This window comes from Cryptomeria japonica, chromosome 3, assembly GCF_030272615.1.
Source record: "Cryptomeria japonica chromosome 3, Sugi_1.0, whole genome shotgun sequence".
NCBI lineage: Eukaryota > Viridiplantae > Streptophyta > Pinopsida > Cupressales > Cupressaceae > Cryptomeria > Cryptomeria japonica.
Genome location: NC_081407.1, coordinates 369,864,756 through 369,877,990, shown reverse-complemented (window position 1 = coordinate 369,877,990; position 13,235 = coordinate 369,864,756). Strand labels below are relative to the sequence as shown.

General features: G+C 32.4%; 1 long non-coding RNA gene across 2 annotated transcripts; it reads left to right on the top strand.

The window, feature by feature from the left end:
• Window positions 1–819: 819 nt before the first annotated feature.
• On the top strand, window positions 820–10,962 carry LOC131060476 (uncharacterized). Of its 2 annotated transcripts, XR_009110368.2 has the most exons (3): window positions 822–1,226; window positions 9,132–9,196; window positions 10,722–10,962. It is a non-coding gene; the product is annotated as an uncharacterized LOC131060476 (long non-coding RNA). The 2 variants fall into 2 exon arrangements; XR_009110369.2 differs by lacking the exon at window positions 9,132–9,196 and having other exon boundaries at window positions 820–1,226.
• The last annotated feature ends 2,273 nt before the right edge of the window (window positions 10,963–13,235 follow it).

The following is a 13,235-nucleotide window of genomic DNA, read 5'->3' as shown; positions in this document are numbered from 1 at the left end:
AATGCTATATCAAAAGAGATGCGTGTATTGGCATTTGATCCTAGAAGTGATGACGAAATATTTCTTGGTTATTCATCTAAGAGAAAGGCATATAGATGTTTTAACAAGAGATTGCAGAAAATTGTTGAAAGTGCAAATGTGAAGATTGATGAACAGTTTAGAGGTAATCCAAGGTCAAAATGACTCTGAATCGGAAATAGAGATAATCATAAATGAGCTTACATTAAGTACACCGGTACAGAATGTTGATCTAGTCACATCGACATCATCTGAAAATTCCACAGTGACTGAAGAAAGGCAACAAGTTAATACACCCAGGTATGTAAGATTGAATCACTCTGAAAGTCAGATAATTGGAAATAAATATCAAGGAGTTATGACTAGAGGAAGATTTGCAAATGAAGAGGCATGTCTTATTTCTCAAATTGAACCTACAACTGTTAATGAGGCATGTGAAGATAAATGCTGGATAAGGCTATGGAAGATGAATTGGAACAAATTGAAAGGAATAACACTTGGTCATTGGTTTCCCGACCTAAAGACAAAAATGTAATTGGAACTAAATGGGTTTTGAGAAATAAACTTAATGAAGATGGTAAAGTAATCAGAAACAAAGAAAGATTAGTGTCACTACTACATAAAAGGGCCATTTGAGATGTTTATTTGAGAAAATATATTAATATTGTCTTAAATACATAATTTAAGTTTAACTTATATTTTCTATTTTTTAATTGTCTTAAATTAAGACGATATAATTTTTTTCCCTAAAATAAAATATTTTTTCCCTCTTTACTTCTAATTCAACTCATCAACTACGCATGTCTCTTCTCTTTCCCTCTTTTCTAGTTCTAACTCAACTCATCAACGCATGTCTCTGCTCGATCGCCGGTAGGGGTATAACTTTTGTGCAAAGACTGCATCTCTCTGAGGTTCTCGGTCCATAATCATGATTTGGTAATTTCTTGTTTCACATTGACGTTCATTATCAGTGGCGGGATTGCATGAAGGAATGGATGGGTTCTATTTAGCCTGCAAAATACGCCCATATTTTCCCATCCGGCTAGCAGAGGTAGGAGCTACGAGGAAAGCTGAAGCATCGGGAGCAGAGGTGGGGATGACAATAGAGCAAGCAATAACTGATCTTGAAGCCATAGCCCAAGCTGGGTCAAATCCATTTTTCAAGGGGTTTAGAGATCGATGCCATAGCCCAAGCTGGGTCAAATCAGGTAAGTACTTGTTTGAAATTTCCTAAAACCTTTTCAACATGTCTATTTTGCACAGTCCCTGCAATCATTTCATTTTTTTTCTTGAAATAACATCTCTTCGAGGTAGTCTATCAAACGGTTCAGGTGCGTTGTTTATGATTCCACATTTGTATGCGTGTCTGCTAGAGCATTTTCAACTTTAATATCTAGCAAAAAACATATTTAAATCTCCGCGAAAACTTAGAAAAGTGGCTAGTGTGGATGGAGTGTGTGCCATACTTTGTTCAGTGAACAAAATGTTCTGCCACATGATAAAATATATTTAGGTCATATAAATTCGACTTATGGCTAAATTCATTTAAAATTCCATCTAAGTGTTAAGAGAAATGGCAAAGACGAACAATAACTCTGCCCAAAATCCTAGGCGCTTGTTTCTAATAGTGCAGCCATTTGATATCTTTTCCCAACACTTGGAATATATGTACATTGTTTTAAAGTGTTCCTTTGTGTTGTGAAGTTGTCCTAAATAGAGACAAGCACATTAGCAGGGATGGGATGGAAGCATGCATAAAAAATGAAGAGGTTTTGTGCAATATGCAGGGTTTCAGAACTCTGTAGATAGCAAAACATGGTTTTTGATCACCTGTAGTAGCAGCTGTCGCAACAACTTTCTAGCAAAAGAAATGACAGTTTTCACACTATCTTCAGGAAGTAAAAAAGTAATGCAGTACTTCGAGCAAGTTTAGGATACCATAGAGCTACTAGGGTTGAGTGAATGTTGCAGTTTTCATTAGCAGCTCCTTGTAATCTTGGTAGTCATTGGTATTCCTTATTGGCTCTCTGTTCTTGATGATTGTCAGTGCTGCTACAAAACTTCTTGTCACTGTGAATAGCTCTTTGAATAATTAGTTGTAACTTTAGTGAAGACTGATTGCTTTTGATGTTTGGAGACTGTCAAGGTTTTTTTTTATAATATTGCTTTTCACTAACCTAAGAGACCATAATCTTGATGTGAATGCATCATGATTTGGTATGCCTACTGCTTTCTTGAATCCTTACTTTTTTAATTACAGTGACCCTATGTTGATCGCACAAACACCCTTTTCCCTTTGACTATCTTTGGGCTTTAGGGTTGTTATTTTTAAAGATTTGTAGGCTGCTATTGTCACAGATACCCTTCATGGAGAGACCATCTTTTTTATGGTCTCGATTATCTCTAGTATTTCAGTTATGATTTCCATGATGCTCTTTTGTTGGTCTTGCTTTCCATATACTATCATTTGCATTCTAATCATTTCTAAATGATGTCCTATTCTTATGGAAAATCCTTAAGACTCCTCTTTAACTATAATATATCTATTTTGCCTTACGTCTTTGGTTGTGAAGTATTTACTGTCGTTATGGACTGTCTTTTTTAAAGAGTTTTATTGTCCTCCAAACATGACTGAGTGATCTTAGATGCTTCTTGCATGTATATCCTTTGTATTATTTATCACAAACTTTGAAGACTACTCATGCAACCTTTTGAGAGTGCTTGTAATATGATAGGGCCTAATTACTGTGGGAATATTTCTATTTTGACAGAGATTTGTATTAAGGGTTGTTCTGTTACTGTCATTTTGACTGCAATATTTGTTTTGTGCACTATTTTTTGAAGATTCTCATTGTCCTTGTACTTAAATCTCTTTACTTATGCTTTGTATGCCTGTACCATCATTAAGATAGTGGGAAGAATCACTGTGTTTTGAAGCTTTCCTTGATCTTTGGTGGTTATCACTGACTGTGTATTACTATCCATTTATCTGTTGTGGCTATCATTAGACTGAGATCCTCATGACTGTGATTGCATCAATGACTTCTCCATGATCTTTCCATTTGGACTGTAATAGAATCTTTGTCATCTTTTAATATTTCTTGATGGCATTCACGGGTTCTAACTGTCTATGATTTCTTTGCATGCTATTGGCTGCAACTTCTTATCATTTTGAAAGCTGCCAAAGCTAAACTCCATCACTATTCTGTGTTAGGTCACTGAAACTTTTGTTTATGCTTAGAATAGTATCCCTGTCTCTTGCATGATGCATTTATTGAGTTTATCAAGTTTATGATGACCTTTATCATATTGAACGTACAAGGAAAGTGCAAATATATCTTCATGCCTTGCTCATTACAATCATATCGACTCTATGTTAAAGAATGTGCATGGATTCTTTTGATATTCTTAGAGGTTTTAACAAAAAAAATAATTAATCTTGGATATAATGGAGCTACAGTTGCATATGGAAGCATACCTTAAAATCATCTTTGGGACTTCAGCATTTATCAAGTAACACAACCACTACAAAATTAAACCATATCCTTTGCTTATCCATTGATAACTTCACTCATATTTTTGCAAGCTCAAAAAGTTGATATTCACCTCTGATCTTCCAATCTCTTTCTGCCAATCTCTTTCTTTCTTTACTACCAGAAATCGTTGTCTTCAAGTAGCAATCCTTCATCTTCAGACTCTCAATAATCTGCTTGCTACATCTTTGGCTTCAAAAATTGCTTCAACACCTTGCAATCTTCTTTCACCTCTTAATGATCATTACAATCTTCTATACATATGGAATGTAGGAATTATGCATTTGTAAAAGTGTTTTCTTAGGAGTGTGATCCTATAAAACCAATAGCTATATTATCTTTTTTTTTCAAAAAAAAAACCTTGCCTAAACATATATATCATAATCAATTTCTATGTATTTCAGGTTATTTAGGTTATACCGTTATTCTACATTAACAATTCATAATCAATTTCTACGTAAGTTTTAATCAAATCTTCATTTTTTTAATTAATTTCTCAAACTATATTTTAGAATAGTTTTATGGTTTTTTTGGGCTACAAGTTTTCATATATTTTAACGGCTATTTATGTTATGATCCTAACTAGCATCCACACACTTTTCTTTGTAGATTCCTACTAGGCTATTTTCTTGGTGTCCATATGAAATGACAGATCATGTATTTATATCATTGTTTTTGGTACTTGTAGTGTCATTTTAATGAAATGAAATACTAACCTAGGATTTAATTGGTAATACTAACTAGTATACATGCTTTGGAACTGCTCATAAACTCATATAAATAATTTTAATTAAGCCTTTTGTGCTGCTATGTTGTCTTTTGGACTGCACTGTTTGTACCCGTTTTCACATGCTCATCTCATTGGACTGAGACTGCTCTCTATTCTCATCTTAGTCACTGTTATGGCATGCTTGTTGACTATACAAGATTGTCATTCTTGTTTTAGTAACTGTGATATAGAGCTATGGAGTATTTTTTTAGCCTTAATTTAATGTCCTTCTACCCATAATACTAGCTCACTGTCATTGCTATGTCTTTATACAACTTTGATGGAGATCTCTTATCCAGAATCTTTTCCAACAAACTTTTATCTCTTTTATCATTAATAGGCTTGATAGGGTAAAAGCACACACTAGTATCTTTATTACTACTTCTCAACTCTTGGTATTGGCAGCTCTTTGTTTCTATTACTTGTATGATGACAATACTTATTACCACTGTATATAAAATCATTTGAAGTACAATCATGTCTCTTAAAATGCTGATCTAGGCTCATTGTTGCCTTTGAGAATAACCTTATGTGATGTTTTGCGACAATTTTTTCTTTGCGGAGATTTTTTTCTTGATGATTCAAGCTATTGCTCCATGCACAAGGTTGTAACTGGTCTCTTTGTTGTTAGGTCCTCTCAGCATTCTGTTCATTGAAGATCTCATGTGCATTCCCATGGCTTCTTAGAACTGTATTCTGATTTGTGTTTAAGTCTTGTGCATCTATTCATAAGCTTTCATCCATTGCTTTGTGACTTTATTCTTTGACCTTGCTTGAGATCTCCAGATGTTATCCTTGTTTCAAATTTGTATTTTACTATATTCTTGATCTCTTTGTATCAGCAAAATATTTTTTATTACTCTTAAAGTTGTGTTGACCTTCAAATATTGGGACTATTGTCTTACAAATAGACTACAACCTTACTGTTCTGATCCTTTAGGCACTGACTGTTATATTTGTCTACCTTCAAAGTATTATCCATGCTTGATTGCCAATAACTTTACTGGTTTTTTACCAGTCATTATGATGTTGTTATAACTTATTTTTGCAATTAATATGTGACTATAACCTTTCTTGTATAGAGGATTGTGGTTGGTGATTCATTGTTGTTGTCCTTGATGCATTGGATTCTCAAAAGTTATGATTCTTTTGTGCCCATTGACTGCTTAGAGACAGTAATACTATCTGTGTTGTGCTTATTCAAGACATTTACTGCTTCTTTTACTCTTTGACCTTCATTATCTTCCTAAGGTCACTGTGATGTTATCAAACTTGTCTCAGAGCTCTAATATGGCTAGTTGAGGTAGTGATTTTTCCTCTATGTTATAGGACTATCTATTGACCAATACACTGCCATAGTTTTGCTTGATGAAGTATACCCCAATATTATTTTTACAAAAGCTCAAAACTATGTTACCTTTTGTTTTTCGTTAGGATGATTGAACAATGGATTGTCTCCTTGATTGACCAAGCTTTGTTGTTCTTATACTGGTTTTTGAATATGGTCATTAGATCTTTCTTAACAGTGGATGTTGCTCATAACTATCACTTAACCTTTTTTACTGCCTTTTCATGTGATTCTTCAATGCTCCCTGTTCACTATTTGGTTGGAGTTTCATTTTTTGTTTGTATTCCAAATAATGGACTGTTGCTTCATGACTGCATTCACGTATTCCTCATAGGGCTTGGCAATACTTGTTTCTTTGGACTGCATTCTTGTTGATGAACTGTATCTAAGTTGTTGTTGTTGACAGTAATCTCTTTCTCTTTTGTGAGGGTTTCTTCTTTTTGACTCTTTGAAGTTCTGGTACTGTGTCTCAGAGTGAAATAAGAGATAGATCTGGGACTATCCTTTGCTTGAGACAATTTTTTGTGTTATTCTCGGTCCATCACTTGATATGCGTTTATGAAGTGAAGTACCAGAACTTTAGACATATTAGCATTACTTGGACTTGGAATTGGTTCAACAAACAAATAAGTATATATGGAATTCAAGTTACTTGGGATTAAATCGGGAAAAGTTGGTAAACTTTGAAATCTAAAATATTCATAAAAATAGTGAAAAAGATTTTTTTTTCCCTTTTCTTATTTCATGCTAAATAGTGTCTAGAGCTGTGTTTTTTCCCCAAAATTTGGGAATGGCAAGGGGACAACAGCTAACACAAAATATAATATTTGAAAAATTAGTTATGCAAAATACTAAATATAAAAGAAATTGCAATTCATCATTTATGTGAACAATTTGACTATTAATAGAACCAAGATTTCTAAATACTTAACATTTAAAAAAATGCTTTATATCACAGTAACATCACTTAAATTGGGATTGACTGGGCAAACCAAATTTATAAATTTAAGTTAATAACTCAAGATTTAATAGGAAAAAACATGAAGAAAAAATTCTTTTCCATTTGGAATAGCCCAATTTGTTTTTTTGCTTGCTAAAATCACGACAGGGTTTGGGGGTGATACCCCCCAGCAAGGTTAAAGAACAAAGCCCTTGGTGTGTTCTTTGTTGTGACATAGGGTTGGATTAAGGTCTCTGATGCAACTGCCATGGTGTACTCCTAATCGCTAGAAATTTTTAATCCAGTTTTAACTGTTAGATTCCAAAGGCTGACCATTTCTTTTTCTGTTTTCAGCTCGTCTTTAATAGGAGATAAAAAATGCAACAAAGCATTATTAAATGTACCAAGCTCAAGTGGTAAAATAGAAATTTACAATATATTTGATTTGCAGACAACAAACAGACTGGTAGAAAAATGAAACTTAAAGGGATTAATTCAAAAATTCATATATCTAGTTGAAATATAAAGTTTGAAAAAATAAATCAACTGATATTTGAGTTAAAAGTTTTTTTTTTTAATTTAAGATTAAAATGAAGAAGATAGTGTAAATGTTACTGAGGACTGGTTGTGTAATAGATAGCACGGGAGTTGAAGGCGAGGGCTGCGCAGTTGAATAAGTGGAGTATTTTCATTCTTTTAATCTATTTTCTTATCCGTTTTCATTTTGTCTTCTTCACAGGAAATGTTAACGAGGATTCAGAAACTTGCGAACATTTATGAAAATAAAATTTACAGAGATCAACTTTGGTTTAAAAAAGTGAGTGTTCTTTTAATATGAATAGTTATTGGATGGTAGGGTGTCTTTCAATGATCCCTACACAAGAAGTGATTCCAGCGATTTCCCCTGCACTTTGCAGGTGGCACCCAGAGGGATGGAATGGGAATATTTTGTTTCCATCCAACCATCCTTGGGATGTTCACATTTTGGGTTTGGAAAAATTTATTAATTCGTTGGGCTTAGTTTTAACTTACAGTTTATGCTTCCTACTTTTAACTAGAGGTCACTACAGGTTAAATATTCAGGTTAGATATCTTTGCAAAACTAAGCTGCTATAAGTGGGCCTAGTGACACTATTAGTGACCTTTGCATTCGGTGTTCAGTTCATTCCTTTATCACTAAAAACCTCAAAACTAGAAATTTCACATGCTATTGGTTGACATTGACACCCTAGGAGTCAGGTTATATGGCTTCGCTTAGGGGGATAGGCTGTCCTTTCTTTTTAATCTTTTTTAGCAACACACTTATTTGAATTCTGATATCTTTGTTTTATCGTAATGCATACCAATTGTTTTTTCTGTTGAAGTGAGATGTCCATGTTTTTTTTATTTTTATTCTTTTAGAAGTCTCTGCATGACATTTATTGAACATCTCCAATATTCTCTTATGTGTATCATCATTTTTTGATATTGATGCATTCTCTCCTAGGTATCATACTCTTACAAAAGAGATTTTCTTGAATGCTATTTTGAAAATTTCTTTTGAATCATCAACCTGTTGTGGCTATCAACTTATCATGCATCCATTGTTAATGAGCATCTACATAAGGTTTTAAAATCCATCTCTCTTCATCTTTCTTGTTTTCCACTACTACATGCAAATATTAGTAATTCTCATCTGCAAAAATCATTCTATTCATATTTTTTTAACAGAATTCACAGAAATTGTGTATCAAATGACACTGATAAGAGCCAAAGGAAAATACCATCAAACTTCAAAAGGTTCGTGAAGGGAAAAAGAGGAAACAGTTACTTTCTACTAGAGTTTTAAAAAGCTATATAAATTGTAATTATTCATCAAATGAGAGTTGTGAAGTTTGCAGCCCCCATAGGCTTGCAGAGTCTGCGAGGTTGTTGGAACTTGGAACCCACTTACATTTGTGGGATGGTAGTACTTGGAAACTTGATGAGATCTAAGATTCTAGAAGTTGGGATTTAGATTATTGTGTTTAACTGTTTCAAAAAGGCTTTCTAAACTTAAAAAAATTAGAAATTGGATTCGAGGAATGAATTTATAACTTTAAAGTTTACCAGACTGAAAACAAGAAATATCTGCTTTGATAAAGTCTCAGCCATATTCATATAAATGTTTTTGATAAATTTATAGACGTCTCTTCTGAAGCTGCCAAATAGGTTGTATTATGGTGTGATAAGGCCACACTGAGTTTATTGTTTATGACTGACTCTTTCACTTATATACCAAAATTTTCCATGTACCATGTATAACTCAACTCTGAGACTACATGTTACATGGAAAAGTGTTGATGATCACTGTCAAGGTCATCAAGCTTTGAATACTATTCATCCTTTCTAGTGTAATTTTTGCCAATGCATTGACTATGGGTAAGAAAATTGACACCATATCTACAATATATTAATATTTAAAATAATATTTTAGGCAAATCATATTGCACATTAGAACCATTTTGTATTCCTACTCATTATAGTGTTGTCCTATCTTGACAGATTATGGAGTCGACAAGTATGGCATTGGCATTGGGTTTGGACACTTTGCAATTGCAATTGAAGATGTATGTATCATTTTACAACATATAGATCTGTAAGATATGGCTGTGGAAAGCTAGCAACTTAAATGTGAAAAAAGTTTTTAATAGGATTTTTTTAAGGAATTAACACATTTTTTCATCAAAGTAATAATCTAGAACCCTTTGTTTATGCCTTATATTTAGCAATACCTTTTGGATTAATGCACAAGTTTTAATCATGCTATTGTCAACATGGTGTATGATCAATGATGACAATCTCTTTGTTTCTTATGCTCTCAATGATTTGCTCATATCCTTGGTTTCTGTGGCATGTGTCCTTTGTACTACTACTATAACCTCTTTGGGATTGTCACAACAGTGATTGGTTGCTTTATGAAGTTTTCTCTATGTGACCATGTATTGCACTAATGCCTTGACACACCTTTTCATAGTGATGTCCACTTAATATAGGTCTCTTATACATTGTTCTTTAGCTTGATTGTTCATTGTGATGAGGACTTTTTCTTACTTTAGCTCTACATGATTCTACTGCTCCAAATCTACCGTATTTGTGACTTCTCATTGCTATTGATAGTACTATCTTCTTCTTATATTGTTTGGTATCATTGCACTGAGATCATAGCTATGACATATCTTCGATGGATTGGTCCTCTGTTATTTTGACTGAGACCAATTATCTTTTCTTCTATAAACTTACTGTCATTGCATTTGCTAGATATGAATGTCAATATTGCATAAGTCATTATTTCAATAAGTCACTGTCGTAGAGCTATCACCATTATAAGATTGTGAAATGTGACCTTATACATACTCTGCACTTGGAAAACATTGCTTGTTTGTTATGCTACACTGCTTTGGTATTCTTGTTATTCTAGTTAAGAAACCTACAATTTACACGAAAGATGCTTCTATTCAATTTGTAGTTCAAAATCACATCTTTCATTTGGCAGTTGCAAAATATATAGCTCCACTTTACCCCATAAATAATAAATAACTTACACAGTATTTTGATTTTGTTTCTTAGGCACTTTATTCGATAATTTTTTCCCTTCCCATCAAATCAGTTATTAAAATTTTTTGTTCTCAATAAGCTTTGGCTAACACTTATATTCAGTTAACTAAAACTATTGATGTGGGGAATGCTGATACAGAGGAAGGCAATATTTCATTTGGCTGATAGATAATTTTAAAATGCACATAACTATAAAAATTTATGTCCAAAGGGAAGATGGGAAACAAGGTTAGATGTCGAATGTTTTTATTAATACAACTACCAATATAACTACTAGCTAATGTTGATATGGATTATTTTCTCATAAAATTATTGTTTAAAATACAATCATTACAATATAACTGCCAGGTCCCTTCCTTTTTAATTGTGTGCTCAAGCTTGAATCTCGATTGATGATAACATTTCCCTAGTTATACCTTCTAAGTAAAAACATCTTTTATCATTAACTCCTACATTTTGTCTGTCATATTCTGGTACAAGTTTCTTGATCATGTTGTTTGATTATAAGAATAATCAGAATTGTTGTTGACTGGACAGGTATATTAATAGTGTTGGACTAGCTGGAGAGATTCCAAGTACCTTCAGAAATCTACAGAAATTGAAGAAAGCGTGAGATTCTGCTATAAATCTTCACAACCTGTGTTCTTTATGTTAGAATTACAAACATCATAATATGTTCCAACCATTGAGAGTGTAGACATCCTTATTTTTGTTTTGTCTTAGAGATGGGCATTTGATAATCTGTTTTCAATTGCATAGAATCGAGAATTAACAATTAGCTTGGACAATTCTCTATTTTCATTGGACCACTTGATTTTGATAAATATTTCTATATTCGGGTCTTACAATGTATGTAAGGTAGAGATAATTATAAGGATGTAACAAGAATAATGTTATAGAATATTATGCAGGTACAATAAATTTCAATGATTAAAAATGTTGGATAAAGATAGAAGATTAAAGGGCCTATAAACATTCAAATCTTAGAATTTATTGATAAGAATGATCATAAAATAAAGATAAAAGAAAATATTGTACTAATCTGGCTATAAACATATAATACAATTTTAAAATTAAATATTGAAAAAATTGAATATATGAAATAAAATTGATCATGGAAAAGGAAACATTATGCTAATTTAATTATAGAAATATGATACGGCTTTAAGACTTAGAAAATTGAAAACATAGAACAAACTAAAAACAACGTTAATGTGAAGAGACGCAACCTTACTTCAACCACGTTCATCCCCTGTCAAAATTTCATATAAATTTATCCAAACTGATATTTGAAAATACTACACATTTAATTCTCCATACGCTAGAATGTTTGAATCCAAGATGAAATCCCAACCAGAAGGCCAAAATGAACCCAAAGGTAGAATGCCTCATTTTCTGAGAATGATGACTCATGGAAAAAGAAGCAGTACCTCTCATCATGGCTGCATGTTTCATCTCAGAGAGAAGCGCAGAAAAAATGAAGAACCAGGGAAGACATTAAAAGAAAAATGTAATACTAATACTTACAAAGATAGTTATGCATATCGTCTATTCAGGTCTAAGCACAATTTCCTTAAAAAGTACCGTAAGAGAAAAGAAAATAAGAGTAAGTCCTCATTGCCCCTTAATCACATGGTGGTCACTAGTGACTCTTCTAGTGAAGGTGAGACCTATTATGATGCACTTGATTCACTTGATGAGCCCAATGAGAATGAGGTGGATACCCAGATGGATGCACACAGAAAATCATAGCAATGCCCTTGGCAACCCCAATTTAAGCTCTTCTTCATGATATATGTTTGATGGAACATGGCACATTTTCAAACAGTGAATGGTGGATCATTAGAGACACTGATGATTCATTTTATCTAAAGAATGGATCTATGGCTTTCCTTATATAATATCCAATTTTCAAATTATACTAATCTTAGCTAATGTAGGTTTAGATTTGTTTGGAGCTTAGTTTATCATGTCTGATCATGTGAAACTAAAGAACAGTTGGTCTATGAATATATACTTGGTTTTATTTTCTGAGTTCTTCATGTTCTCTTAGTTTCTCCTACTTTCTATTTAGAAATAGAGATCTATGGGAAATATTAGCTTGTCTTAAATACATGGAAAACTAATTATAATTGTTGTGAGAAAATAAATGTTATCTATATGGAGTTTGTGATAAATTAAATTTCGAAGAATGATTAGTGATAATAAAACAAATGCTTTAAGTATTTATGTTTTAGTTTAATGTTAATTTTGATCATTTTCAGATTTTCAATTGAATCATTTTTTCATCATAATATAGGCCAGTCATTCAAAAATAATGGAAATTGTATTCAATATTAATGTGTAAGAGATAGCACAATATTATAAGAATTTAAAGATAATCTAAACAAATGATTGTGAGATTTTATATGTCAATTTTATTTGTAATTGAGAAATATAGAAAAATTAGAAAAATTGTCTCTTATTTTATTTTCAATAGGAAGGGAAGGATTTGAAGTAGTATCATTCATATATGAAATGTTCTTCAAGGAAACATCACTTTCAATTAGACAATCGTGAAGGTTCAAGCAGTGAAAAGGCACTTAGTGTACTCAAACTAATGTCTAGTATAATTTTAGAGAAAGTGACACATAATAGTGTAGACCATGTCATTATTTTTAAATCACACACTTTCTTTATAGTCATTTACGTCTAACGAAACATAAAAATAGTACTACTTATGCATACTGAATGTTGGTAACTAGTACTATTTTAAAACCAACACATTTACTTGTTTAATGTAAGTACATTATGAGTCAATAACATATAGTTTTGGGATCATTTTTACATTTTAATATTTAGAACATATGATGTTGTCTAACTAATATGGTTGGAGTGAAATAATAATCTTTCCAAATAAAATAGATTATCATAACATCAAACATTAGAACATGTCAAACTTTTATAATAGGGGAGACAACCTCCTAAATAAAAGTTGGAACCCCTAAAAGTAAATATGAATTCTATACTTTTCAGTAATATGGAAGCCCAACAAGAATTAGACATTGAAAC